We start from the raw sequence: 13,648 nt of genomic DNA, 5'->3' as shown, positions 1-13,648 counted from the left end.
GCTACATGTGATAGGCATGTATAAGATCCTGGGATCTTGAAAGGTGTTTTGTGTGGAATGTTGATCATTATAGTAATGGAGATATGTCTGCAAGTTTTGCATCTATAGTTCTGGCAGAGTCTGGTGCTGCTTTGAGTGGGTGTGTCCTGGTCTGTGGGGAGCTTGCTCTTGATGACGAGGGTTACCTGGGGTTTTGAGAACCCACAGCAGGGGCAACTTAACTATTTCACTCCATGCAGTGTCAGGAATCAATCAATAGGAACACAGCACTTCTGTCTGATCAAGGATTAAATGCAAGTAAGTATGCTCTTATCTAACACTGCAGTTTATTAGATTTAAGCATACAGAGACATAAGCAATAGGTTTAGAACATCCCAGATCTTTTTCCTAAGATCTGGAATGGTATTGTGTAATTAACAGCAGGTTTGCAGTGGCCAGTTGCTCACCCACCAGGGAGAAAGGGTGTCAGAAAAAAGTGTCTCAAGATGGCTTCAGAGGACTGCTCCACAATATACTCTATTAGCTAATCTTTTATAACTAACTTCTACAAAACACATAGGTCATAATGACCCCAACTGGATCATCTCTTTTCTAACTTTCAGTCAACTTTTCATATCAGAGGTGCCTAGATTCAAAGTTTTCCAACCACCAAGGTTTTCAGTCTCAGTTGTTTACTTGTCTGTCCCCTCCTCCCATTCTGATTAGCAAAAAACTATCAGCTAGATATGACCTCGCTTCTAAAAGCCTGTCTCCAAATTAACCCTTAACTATGTGGTGTTCTATTTCATTAATTCCTATTGGCAGAATGCACATAATATGGTTGCAATTAGTTTGATCACATAATGGGGTATACACATCCCTCAAACCAGGGCAACAATGAGTTTGAAGAGATTGTTCGAAGACCAGAAGAGATGGTTCTTGAAATATTTCTTTCATGATGGGGTACCCATCAAGTATGGGGTGTAGTTGTTTACACCCATTGGTGGTTACACTAGCTTTACTGTATGGGTTCCAGTGTGGGGTGGTAGGTGACAAATAGGGGTATGCAGTCAGAAGGGGGTTTATTTCTGTATTGAAGCAGATTCTCCTGGGGTATTTGGGTGGCCTGTTGCATGATGCAATCTACTTCTCTGATGAAGTGTCCTTGTTTGGTGAAGGTGGTTTTAAGTGAACATAAGAACAGCCATACTGGGTCAGACCAAAGTCCATCTAGCTCAGTGTTCTGTCTTCTGACAGAGGCCAATGCCAGGTGCTTCAGAAGGAATGAATAAAAAAGGTAATCATCAAGTGATCCATCCCCTGTCACCCATTCCCAACTTCTGGCAAAGAGAGGCTAGGGACACCATCCCTGCCCATCCTGGCTAATAGTCATTGATGGACCTATCTTCCATCAATTTACCTAGGTCTTTTTTGACCACGGTTATAGTTTTGGCCTTCACAATATCGACAACAAGTGTGTTAAGCCAGGAATAGTCAATAGGTGGACCGTGGGCCAAATCCGGAATGCGAGATGCTTTTGAATGGACCCCACAATGTTTTTATTTCTTTATTATCATTATGGGGTTTTAAACATTTTTTTCTTGGATTCTGGACCTTGACTGTACCTTGACCAAGAAATTTGGACCTTGACAAAAATAGGCTATCCCTTCATTAAGGTATATATCACTTACTTTCTCCTCAGAGCACATTCTGTGGTATCTGAGTGCCTGGCTGTCAATAACATATTTCTTGGTATGGTTGGGGTGGTTACTAGATCTATGAAGGTAGGTGTGGTGATCCATGGGTTTCTTGTATATGGTTGTCTGTAGGGTTCCATTGCTGAAGCTGATTGTGGTGTCCAGAAGTTGATGCTAGTGTGGGAAAGCTCCAGAGAGAGTTTAATGGATGGGTGGTGGTTGTTGAAGTTGTGGTGGAAGTCTGAGGGAGTTTAAGCTGTCTTCCCATAGGATGAAAATTTCTCAGGTATATCACTGGTTTCATGATGCACTTCTCCAGAAATTCTTCTTCAGGATGACCCATGAAGAGGTTAGCATATTGGGGAGCCATCCTAGTACCCCTGGCTGTTCTCATGCTTTGGACAAAATGTTTATTGCTGAAGGTAAATCTATGACAGGCGAGGATGAACTGGATGAGTTTGGCTATGTGTTTGGGATGGATAATTGATGGTTGTCCATTGTCTTTTAAATATTTGGGGCAGGCAGCTATCCTGTCATTGTGAGGGATATTGGTGTATAGGAAAGTGACATCCATGGTGGCAAGGATGGTATTCTGAGGAAGGTTGTTAATACTGTGGAGTAGAGTAGGGCTCAAATGTACTTGAGCCATCCAGCTACTGTGAGAGTGGACTGTCTGGAAAGACTCTTGCCTAGGCTCACAGCCCATGCACGTTTCAATCTCTTTGGCTCATGAGTGTTTGCATGCAGTGTTCTAGAAAGACAAAGGTTTCCTTTAATAGATGTTTTCAGTTTTGCTTCCTCAAACGGGCAGTCAGTGCCACACACTGGCTGAAATAAATGCTGAGTGACTGAGATCAAGTAGGGGATCTTGAGCTGTGTGGTGCACAATCCCCTCCATTATAAGACTGCTGATTTTGCAAAATGCTGTGTTTTTGACGAGCTGTGCCTAGGGAACTCCTTGCTCAAATGACCCCAAAATTTGGGTCACTAACCCTATCCTGTTCCCCCATGAGACAACAAATTTCAAGACAGTCCAAGTAAGCATACAGATCTTACAGCACTAAGAAGAAATAACATTTAAGTAGAAAGGGCTTCTCAACCTAAACTAAAGCAGAGCTGGTGCTTCATTATACAATCATAGGCCTGGAAGTGACCTTGAGAGGTCATCAAGTCCAGTCCCCTGCCCTCAAGGCAGGACCAAGCACCATATAGACCACCCCTGACAGGTGTTTGTCTAACCTGCTCTTAAAAATCTCCAATGACGGAGATTCCACAACCTCCCTAGCCAATTTATTCCAGTGCTTAACCACCCTGACAGTTCGGACATTAGGAAAAATTTCCTCTCAAAACTTCCCTTGCTGCAATTTAAGCCAATTGCTTCTTGTCCAATCATCAGAGGATAGGAAAATAATTTTTCTTCCTCCTCCTTAAAACAACCTTTTAGGTACTTGAAAACTGTTATCATGTCCCTTCTCAGTCTTCTCTTTTCCAGACTAAACAAACCCAATTTTTTCAATCTTCCCTCATAGGTCATGCTTTCTAGATCTTGAATAATTTTTGTTGCTCTTCTCTGGACTTTTTCCAGTTTGTCCACATCTTTACTGAAATGTGGCACCCAGAACTGGACACAATACTCCAGCTGAGGCATAATCAACGTGGACTGGAGCAGAAGAATTACTTTGCATGTCTTGCTTACAACACTCCTGCTAATACATCCCAGAATGATGTTTGGTTTTTTTTGCAACAGTCTTACACTGTTAACTCATATTTAGCTTGTGGTCCACTCTGACCTCTTGATCCCTTTTTTGCAGTAATCCTTCCCAGGCAGTCATTTTCCATTTTGTACATGTACAACTGATTGTTCCTTCCTAAGTGGAATACTTTGCATTTGTTCTTATTGAATTTCGTCCTAGTTACCTCAGACCATTTCTCCAGTTTGTCCAGCTCTTTTTCAATTATAATCCTATCCTCCAAAGCACTTGCAACTCCTCCCACCTTGGTATCGTCTGCAAATTTTATAAGTGTACTCTCTATGCCATTATCTAAATCATTGATGACTATATTGAACAGAACTAGACCCAGAACTGATCCTTGCAGAAGCCGACTCGTTGTGCCCTTCCAGCATGACTGTGAGCCATTGATAACTACTCTGGGAATGGTTATCCAACCAGTTATGCACCAACCTTATAATAGCTCCATCATGGTTGTATTTCCCTAGTTTTTTAATGAGAAGGTCATTTGAGACTATATCAGATGCCTTACTAAAGTCTCGATATACCACATCTACCACTTCCCCCCATCCACACGGCCGTCACCCTGTCAAAGAAAACTATCGAGTCAGTTTGATATGATTTGTTCTTGACAAATCCATGCTGACTATTACATATTGCCTTATTATCTTCTAGATGTTTGCAAATTGATTCCTTCATTATTTGCTCCATTATCTTTCCGGGTCCAGAAGTTAAGCTGACTGGTCTGTAATTCCCTGGGTTGTCCTTATTTCCCTTTTTATAGATAGGCACTATATGTGCCCTTTTCCAGTCTTCTGGAATATCACCCGTCTTCCATGACTTTTCAAAGATAATAGCTAATGGCTCAGATATCTCCTCAGTCAGCTCCTTGTGTATTCTAGGATGCACTTCATTGGGCTCTAGTGACTTGAAGACATCTCACTTGTCTAAGTAATTTTCACCTTGCTCTTTCCTGTTTTGAACCTACCCCATTTTCACTGGTGTTCACTATGTTAGGTGTCCAATCGCCACCAACCTTCTTGGTGAAAACCGAAACAAAGAAGTCATTAAGCACGTCTGCCATTTCCACATTTTCTGTTATTGGTTTTTTGTCTTCTTTGAGTAATGGGCCTACTCTGTCCTTGGTCTTCCTCTTGCTTCTAATGTATTTGTAGAATGTTTTCTTGTTACCCTTTATGTCCCTAGCTTGTTTGATTTCCTTTTGTGCCTTGGCCTTTCTAATTTTGCCCCTACATACTTGTGTTGTTTGTTTGTATTCGTCCTTTGTCATCTGACCTAGTTTCCACTTTTTGTAGGACTCTTTTTTTTATTTTTAGATCATGGAAGATCTCCTGATTAAGCCAGGGTGGTCTCTTGCCATTCTTCCTATCTTTCCTGTGCAGTGGAATAGTTTGCTCTTGTGACCTTAATAATGTCTCTATAACACATAATAAATGGGTTAATCGTTTATCAGGTCCAAATACCCTAACACTGCACCGGAGACATTACCGTACCAGGACTGGCCTGGAGGTGTCTTAGCATTAGCTCCCCAGGTTGCAATGTGGGTAAATTTGCTTTGTAAGTAATGACAGTCCTCACAGCTCCCCAAAAGGAGAGAGGAAGTAGCGTGAGTGAAGGGACTGATTTGGTCGCTGGGAGGTAAGCAAAGCCACAGTGCTGTTAGCTACACCTGTAAAAGACATGTCCCAGCAAAGAGATGGAGGAAGATATGAAGAAAATCAAAAATGAAGGCGTAACCCAGAAGGTGTAATCTGCACTGACTGCTGAAAGGGAAATAAAGGGTCAGATCCTCCGGATGAGCCATTGATGCCCAGCACAGCTCAGGGTGAGGGGTGAAGGCTACCATCACAGCCACCTGATCCTCAGACTGCCAGGCACCAGTCTGATCCTGAGCAGCAGCTTAGAGCAGCCAAGGGATCATTCCAGCTTCTGGGATCACCACAGAGACAGGGTCCTGAGTCTATGCCCCCTCCTCCAGTAGCTGTGAGCTGCGATGTCATAGAGCTGGTTATACTGGAAGATTTTCTAGGAAATTCTCAGTTGGCCACTTAAGCCATTTTAAAGTGGACTCTGCACTGCACTGAGGATAAGGATTGGGATCAAAAAATGCAAACCAACCTCACATTAGCGGAGTTCAAAGTGGGCCAGAACTATGTTTTATTTGTATAGAAGTAATCCCATTGGCTTCATTTTTGTTATATCAATATAAGTAAGAGAAGAATTGAACCCAGGATGTATAAGTCATCTGTTACTTACTGGGTACTGCTTTTCTTTAAATTACAAACATCAGGCTGTCTATGGAATGAGTAAACTGTATATAAAGTCACCATTTTCTACTCTGAAATTTTGGTTTGTTTTAACTTCCTTCTGCAGAAAGAAGTAAAGCATTTCAAGATGTTCTGTCCAGATTAAACCTGGAGAAGCACAGAAGCATCAAGATCAGGCTGAGGGATGTCCTGGAGATTTGCCCAGAAAGCATCAAGAACAAGATTCCAGAGGCATTAGATGATTTACCTTGGCATTTCCTGAGGAAGGTCATGGCTCTGAATGGGACGGCCAGAAATACAAGCATTGGGCACAAGGCTCCTGCAGAAGAAATGGGTGATTATGAGGAGAAGCTGCATATTGATGGCACTTTCTGTTTTAGTGACACTGAGATGAAAATTTCTCTGCAACCTCTTGATGTTCTCTGTGCTGTTCTGCTTTGCTCAGACAGCTTCCTAAAGCAGGAGATCCTGTCCAAAATGTCCATGTGCCAGTTTGCCTTTCCTCTGCTGCTACTCACCCTTGACACCCCCAAGTGCACCCTAATACTGTGGGCCATGAGGGACATTGTGCGGAAGTGGAGGCCGCACTCCCTGGCAGAGAACAGAGGGTTCAGAGAGGAGAGCTTGATGCTCACGTCAATGCCAACCATTTCTTTTGTGTGGATGGGGAGCTGCAGCTTCTCCAAGTCCCACCTCCTCAATGAGGTTCTCAGCCCCTCCCAGCAGCACCACGATTTCTTTATCAGTGCGGGACATGGAGTCTGGGAACTTCCTTCGGAAAATCGCAGATGGGCTGGTTGAGATTGCCTGGTATTTCCCTGGGGGGATGGAAAATTCTGATCTTTTCCCAGAACCCATTGCAGTTACAAATCTGCGTGGAGACATTGAGTCCCACTGGCTACAGTTTAGCTTTTGAACAGAGGTCTCCTCCGCAGTGTTCATAGTTACCGAGAGCATCGGTGAGAGAGAATAGGCACTGATATCATCTTGGAAAGAATCCAGCTCTAAATATTACTTCATCCTCAACTACAAGAATAAGAAACCCAAAGAAACTCTGGGATTCCTTAATAAGCTGTCCTCAGTGTTGAAGCTGAGCAAATCACAGCTACTGGTGAAAGATCGTACCATGAATAATGCAGGATTTGTGAAAAAGGTGCAGTCCACCATAGGAACCATAGTGAATTCATCTCTGAAGACAGTGAGTTTGGAAGCCATGGCTGTGACGGCACCTGACCTAGGAATCCTGGTGAATGAGGACTGTCAGGCATGTCAATGTGTGAGCAAATATACTGAAGAAATCACTGCAGAAATAAGAGATGGGGCAAAATACAAAAGGGAAATGCTGAGCCTGCAAGGAGACCTATGGAAAAACTTGGCTAAAGTGGAAGAAGAGATGTGCCGAATGAAAAGGCAAGGGGTCATGGCCATTGAAGACTATAAATCTGCACTGAAACAGAAATGGTTAGAGATACGCAGACAGCAGAATCAGTGTGACCGTACTAATGGTTTGACTAAGTTCATCAAGGGAATAGTACAGCTGAAGCCAGTGGAGAAACATTACTTTCTGAAATGGATGAAATTTATCCTGGATAATATTGCGAGGCGAATCTTTCTAAAATGCGGGCGGACTATAAAGAGAAATGTGAAACTCCAGGAGTGGACCAAAAACAGCTGGAGGAATTAGATGAATTAATATCTGATAGTTCCTTGGGGGTGGAGTATTTCATGCGTGAGTTGGGGCAGTTCTATGAAGCTGAATGCTCAATGGTTAAAGAAGGGAAAATGGAAGAAAGCCAAAGACATTTCACCCGTCTCCCATGCATAGCAGCTGACCTGATGCTGGAAGGGTTTCCTGTTTAGCTGACCGATGGAGATGCCTCCAACATCCCCATGAACTGGGTAGTAGAGGTTCTAACTCATCTCCATATCAGGCTAGGGGATAGATCCAGAATGGTGGTTATAACAGTGCTGAGAGTGCAGAGCACTGGGAAATCCATCCTCTCAACACCATGTTCGGCCTGCAGTTTGCAGTGAGTAGCGGTCGAAGTGCGCGAGGAGACTTCATGACGCTCATTAAAGTTACAGAAGCTGTTCAGGAGCCGCTTGGCTGTGATTTCATCCTGGTGATAGACACTGAAGGTCTGAAGGCCCCTGAACTAACAGCACTGGAAGACAGTTATCAACATGACAATGAGCTGGCCACCCTGGTGATTGGACTGAGTGACGTCACCATCGTTAACATGGCCATGGAGAATGCCACAGAAATGAAGGATGTTCTGCAAATTGTGGTCCAGGCATTTCTCAGAATGGAGGAAATAGGAAAACAGCCAAACTGCCAGTTTGTGCACCAGAACGTCAGTGATGTGTCTGCTCATGTTCAAAATATGAGGGACAGGAAACACCTCCTGGAGCAGCTGAATGAAATGACCAAAGCTGCAGCAAGGATGGAAAAGCAAAGCAGGGAAATGACATTTTCTGATATTATGGAGTATGACCCAGAAAAACACAATTGGTACATACCTGGCTTGTGGCATGAAGTCCCTCCCATGGCTCCCGTAAACACTGGATACAGTGAGAGGGTGTGAAAGCTAAAGAAATAACTGTTTGAATTCATAGAGAACCGTTCACGGAAAAGAGCTGGAAAGGATATTCCTGATTTTATTGTATGGTTGAAGAGCTTGTGGAAGTCAGTGAAACATGAGAACTTCATCTTTAGCTTTAGAAACAGCCTTGTAGCTGAAGCCTATAACCTGCTGTCTGTGAAGTATTCTGAATGGCAATGGGGTTTCCGCAAGGAGATGTATCTCTGGATATCTGAAAAAGAAACTTTTATCTAGAATCAGCTGCCAGAGACACTAGAGGGTGATCTCTTTCACAGCTTAAAAATGGAAGCACAAGGGAAACTACAGCAGGGAGAACAGAAGCTCTTGAATAACTTAGAACAGTATTTGAAAGGTGAAGCTCCAAATTTGAACCTGATAGAAAAGTACAGAGAAGATTTCAAAAGGAGCACGAATAGCCTCAAAAGAGAACTTGAAAATTATTCAACCAGTAACTGTGAGGAAGCAATTCGAATACGAAGAGGACAGCGCAAGATAGACAATATCCAGTCTGGGTACAAGCAGAAAATTGAAGGGGAAGTTGCCAGACTCTTGGCTGAATGCCGAAACAGAGAAGATAAACTCGACCATGAGAAACTGAAGAAAGAATTTGAAACGATGTGACGAGAAACCTTGTCAGAGTTAACGCTCTGTACTTTACAGAAATGTCAAGTTGTTCAAGATATGGATCTCCAGCTGAGAAAGGATCTGAAGCACAGAGCGGGTGCTGTCAGACAGATACTGCAACATGCAAAAAGCCTGCTGGATTATAGAATGAAGTCTTTCACAATGAAGAAGGAATACTTAAACCTAAAATGGACCAGAGCAGTTGTAGAATACTTCTCACAGGAATGTTACTGTAAAACTGAAGAGCTTGCTCTATCTTTAATGACTGAATGCAAGAAACACATTGAAGAAAAAGTTAAATCCAAAACAGACTATGATGAAACCTATTGTGGAGAACTGCTGCATATGGTTAATGAGAGGTTAAAAGAGGAGGAGATTGAGAAACTTCACACTTCTCCTTTGTTTGAAGTTGACCTGAAGCGTCACGTTTGGGGGAAGCAGCTTGGGCATTTCAGAAGATGCATGAAGATTTTATCAAAGAAAACGATCCTCAGCAACGTCTGGAGAAGCTGAAACCTCATTATTTCTCCATATTTACTGATCTCTATTTGGAAAAGAAAGAGAGCCAAACAAGGGTGAGGAATTTCTGTGATCAGTGTCTCAAACCTGCCCTGGTGGGTTATGTCAACAAAAGGCTCGGACTAGAAATAGTTGACAATATTCTCAGCAGTGAACAGGCCCTTGAATACGCCAGCCGAAGCTTCTTTCAGTTCTTTTTGCTAAAGAAGCTGCTGGAAGAGATGAACTTTGGCAACTATGTGAAATACATAAGTAACTATGAAGAGTTTGTCAAATCCTGGATACAGAGATGTCTGATAGACCACTATGGAGGGAAGGCAAGTTTGAGAGATTTGGAGAAAGGGATTCTATCCGGAATAATAAATAAAATCAAGGGAGTTCTGAAAAACTCCATAAATAAAAACAATAACACAGTTTCTGCCTTTTTAGACAGCTTTTGCAAAGAGCTGCAGCAGGACCTGGCCATTTCCAGCAATAGCTTAGTTGGAGTACAGTTTAAAACCACAGCAAAAATTGAGCAGCTTTCTGGTAACATTGAAATCTTCCTTCTGGAGCTGGAACAACAAATCTTAACCCAGTTTAATCATTTGGAACTTGAGACCAAACTCTCCAGCCTGCCAGTGAAACCCCAGGATGAGATCTTCAAGCGAGTGTTTGGCTGTGGGAAGCAGTGTCCGTTCTGTGAAGCCCCCTGTGAAGCAGGAGGCACTGACCATAAAGAGCATTTTGTATCAGTCCATCGACCCAAAGGGTTAGGGAACTTCAGGGATTGTGATTCACAAAAGCTTGAGCATTCCATATGCTCCTCTGATGTGGTTTCCAATCGTGAATTCCGAACTGCAGCCGCAGATGGGAAATTTCATCCCTACAAAGATTACCGCCATTACTACCCAGACTGGCGCATTCAGCCTGATCCCAGCATTGATGCTTCTGATTTCCGGAAATTTGTTTTCAAATCATTCAATGACCAGTTAGCTAGAGCGTATGGTGCTAAAGCAGCAGAACTTCCAGGAGACTGGAAAAATATAATGAAAGAGCAGGCGCTGAAGAGCCTAAAGGAAGCATTTTACATGAAATAATAGACATGCCAAGAGTCTCTTTAAATAGGATACACTTCAACAAAACAAAACCCTTAATTAAAAAAAAAACGGAATATGAACAAATCTGACAGCCTGTACCGTTTTTTAAATTGAAAACTAAAAACAAAAAATCAATTGCAGGTCACATCTTCCAGTTAGTGCAAGGCTGCTGCACAGGAACAGCCATACCAAAGCAAACTGATAGTCCGTGTATCCCTGTGTCCTTGCTGAACCAGAATAACAGCCCATCTAGCCTGGTATCCCCACCTCTCTGCAGTACTGGATCAGACCAATCACCCATATAGCCTAGTATCCCACATCCTTGCTGTATTGGATCAGACCTAAAGGCCATCTAGCTTGGTATCTCATCTCCCTGCTGTACTGGATCAAACCAGTGATCCATCCTGTCTCTGACAGTGGCCATTACAAAATGTCTCAGTGGGAGGTGCAAGAAACCATCTAATGGAAATTGTATAGAAACGTTTTTAGAGGAGAAGCTTCTTCCTAACATAACTATGTAAACAGGGTCCGAATGAGTTCTCCCATGACAGCTAGCTGTTAGCGGGAGAGACTTTAGGAGGAAATTGTATTTACATGAACTCACCTACTCTGCCTAGATATCCATCAGATATAGAGGTGTTGCTCAAAGTGATCAATATTGACTTGTGTTGGGTTACAAATCACTTTAGTACTGAATGAAGGGGTAGTGAAATGCTGTTGTCAGTGTTGTTGTATTTATTGTATGAGTAAAGGGGAGCAGAACTGTGCTTAACCTGTCTCAAATGAGGGGTCACCCACAGCTGAAAGGACTCATTAAGCCAGGTGCTCAAATGCCTGACTCCTGTGAAGGTAAGAGGGGTGAGGAGAGGTATCTCTGCCAGGAGGAGTGAACTCTCCCTAAGGGTCCCTGGTCTGGTTTAACCTGTTTCTCCCCACTGTTCAGAAGATAGGGCCTTTTGTTATTTTAAGTGCTCAAAAGAGCTGACAATTACTTGTGGCAGGACAGCATTTCTGCCCAGCCTAATAGCTGAAAATCACTAAGGACTTGGCTACACTTGTGAGTTAGAGTGCATTAAAGCAGCCCCAGGCACCCTAACTCACGACGCATCCACACTGGCAAGGCACGTAGAGCACCTGGACTTTGTAGCGGGAGTGCCCCTGCTAATCCACCTCCACCAGAAGCATAACGCTTGGTGCGTCTCGGCTGAAACGCCCCAGCGTCAGTGTGAACGAGGTGTTGCATTACTGCACTCTGATCGGCCTCCAGAAATTTTTCCTTTCCACATAGAATCATAGGACTGGAAGGGACCTTGAGAGATCATCAAATCCAGGGGTTCTCAACCTTTTTCTTGCTGAGGCCCCATTCAACATCCTATAAAAACAACAGCGCCCAGCAGCGGGGAAACATGGGCTCCAGGCCAGGGGGACACACTTGGGCATAGGCATAGTTTTACTTCTATTTTTGGGGGGGTTGGGGGGAGGAAGGCCTGGCAGGGCTCATTCCAGCTCCACACAGCAGGGTGCAGGAAGGATGTGCCATCTCCACCCCCTGTCTCACTCAGGAGGTCACCCAGCTAGTCTGGGCTCTGGGGGGATGCAACCAAAAATATAACTGAAAGGGGGGACTCAGTTCAAAAAGTTTGAAAACCGCTCAGGTGCGGGCAGGAGGTTATTTAGGGGCTGTGTGAAATGAGGGGAGTAGCTCACGGTGCAGGGAGGGAATAGCTAAGGGCTGTGTATGGGCAGGGGGTAGCTATGGGCTGTATGCATGCAGGGGGGCTTCCAGTGCAATGCCCAGCTTCAGGGGCAAGGCACTGGGACTCCCGGCTTCAGCCTCCCTGCTGCTCCTGGCTTGTGGGGGAGGGGAGGTTTGCTGGCTCGAGCACCGCGTTGCTCCTGGCTTGGAGGGGATGTGGGGACCCTGCCAGCTTCAGCCTCACCTAGCTTCTGGCTGCGACACTCACGGCTTGGGGGGCATGGGGAGGGCACCACGGGCTTCAGCCCCGCGCTGCTCCTAACTAGGGCAGGGGGCCCACTGGCTTCAGACCTGCACTGCTCCTGGCTTAGGAGGAAGGGGGGCCCCCAGGCTTCAGCACTGGGGCTCCAGGTTTCAGCCGTGGGGCTCTGCGGCCCCCCTGAAAGGGCTCACTGACCCCCGGCTGAGAACCACTGATCTAATCCAGTCCCCTGCACTCATGGCATGACTAAGCATTATCTAGATCATCCCAGACAGGTGTTTGTTTAACCTACTCTAAAAAATCTCCACTGATGGAGATTCCAGAACCCCACAGGCAATTTATTTCAGTGCTTAACCACCCTGACAGGAAGTTAGCCATTGATAGCTACTCTCTGGGAATGGTTTTCCACCAGTTTTGCACGCATCTTATAGTAACTCCATCTAAGTTGTCTTTCCCTAGTTAGTTTGTTTATGAGAAGGTCATGTGAGACTGCATCAAAAGCCTTACTACCGTCAACATATACCACATCTACTGCTTCTCCCCATCCACAAGGCTCGTTACCCTGTCAAAGAAAGCTATCAGGTTGGTTTGACAGGATTTGTTCTTGACAAATCCATGCTGACTATTACTTATCACCTTATTATCTTCCAGATGTTTGCAAATTTAGAGCTTAATTATTTGCTCCATTATCTTTCCAGGTACAGAAGTTAAGCTGACTGGTCTGTATTTCCCCAGGTTGTCCTTATTTCCCTTTTTATAGATGCCCTTTTCAAGTCTTCTGAAATCTCTCCCGTTTTCCATGACTTTTCAAAGATAATCATTAATGGCTCAGATATCTCCTCAGTCAGCTTCTTGAGTATTCTAGGATGCATTTCATCAGGCCCTGGTGACCTGAAGACATCTAATTGGTCTAAATAATTTTTTACTTGTTCTTTTCCTATTTTATCCTCGGATCCCACCTCACTTTCACTGGCATTCAGTATACTAGATGTCCAATTACCACTAACCCTCTTCTTGAACACTGAAACAAAGAAGTCATTAAGCACCGCTGCCATTTCCACATTTTCTGTTATTGTTTTTTTCCTCTTCATTGAGTAATGGGCCTACCCTGTCCTTGATCTTCCTCTTGCTTCTAACGTAGTTGTAGAATGTTTTCTTGTCACCCTTTATG

General features: G+C 44.0%; 1 pseudogene; it reads left to right on the top strand.

Annotated features, from left to right (window-relative positions):
- LOC140912936 (interferon-induced very large GTPase 1-like) overlaps positions 1 to 10,519 on the top strand; it is a 107,998-nt pseudogene extending 97,479 nt beyond the window's left edge.
- Positions 10,520 to 13,648: the final 3,129 nt, after the last annotated feature.

This window comes from Lepidochelys kempii, chromosome 6 (genome assembly GCF_965140285.1).
Source record: "Lepidochelys kempii isolate rLepKem1 chromosome 6, rLepKem1.hap1, whole genome shotgun sequence".
NCBI classification, from domain to species: Eukaryota; Metazoa; Chordata; order Testudines; family Cheloniidae; genus Lepidochelys; species Lepidochelys kempii.
This window is presented reverse-complemented; position numbering and strand designations above follow the sequence as displayed.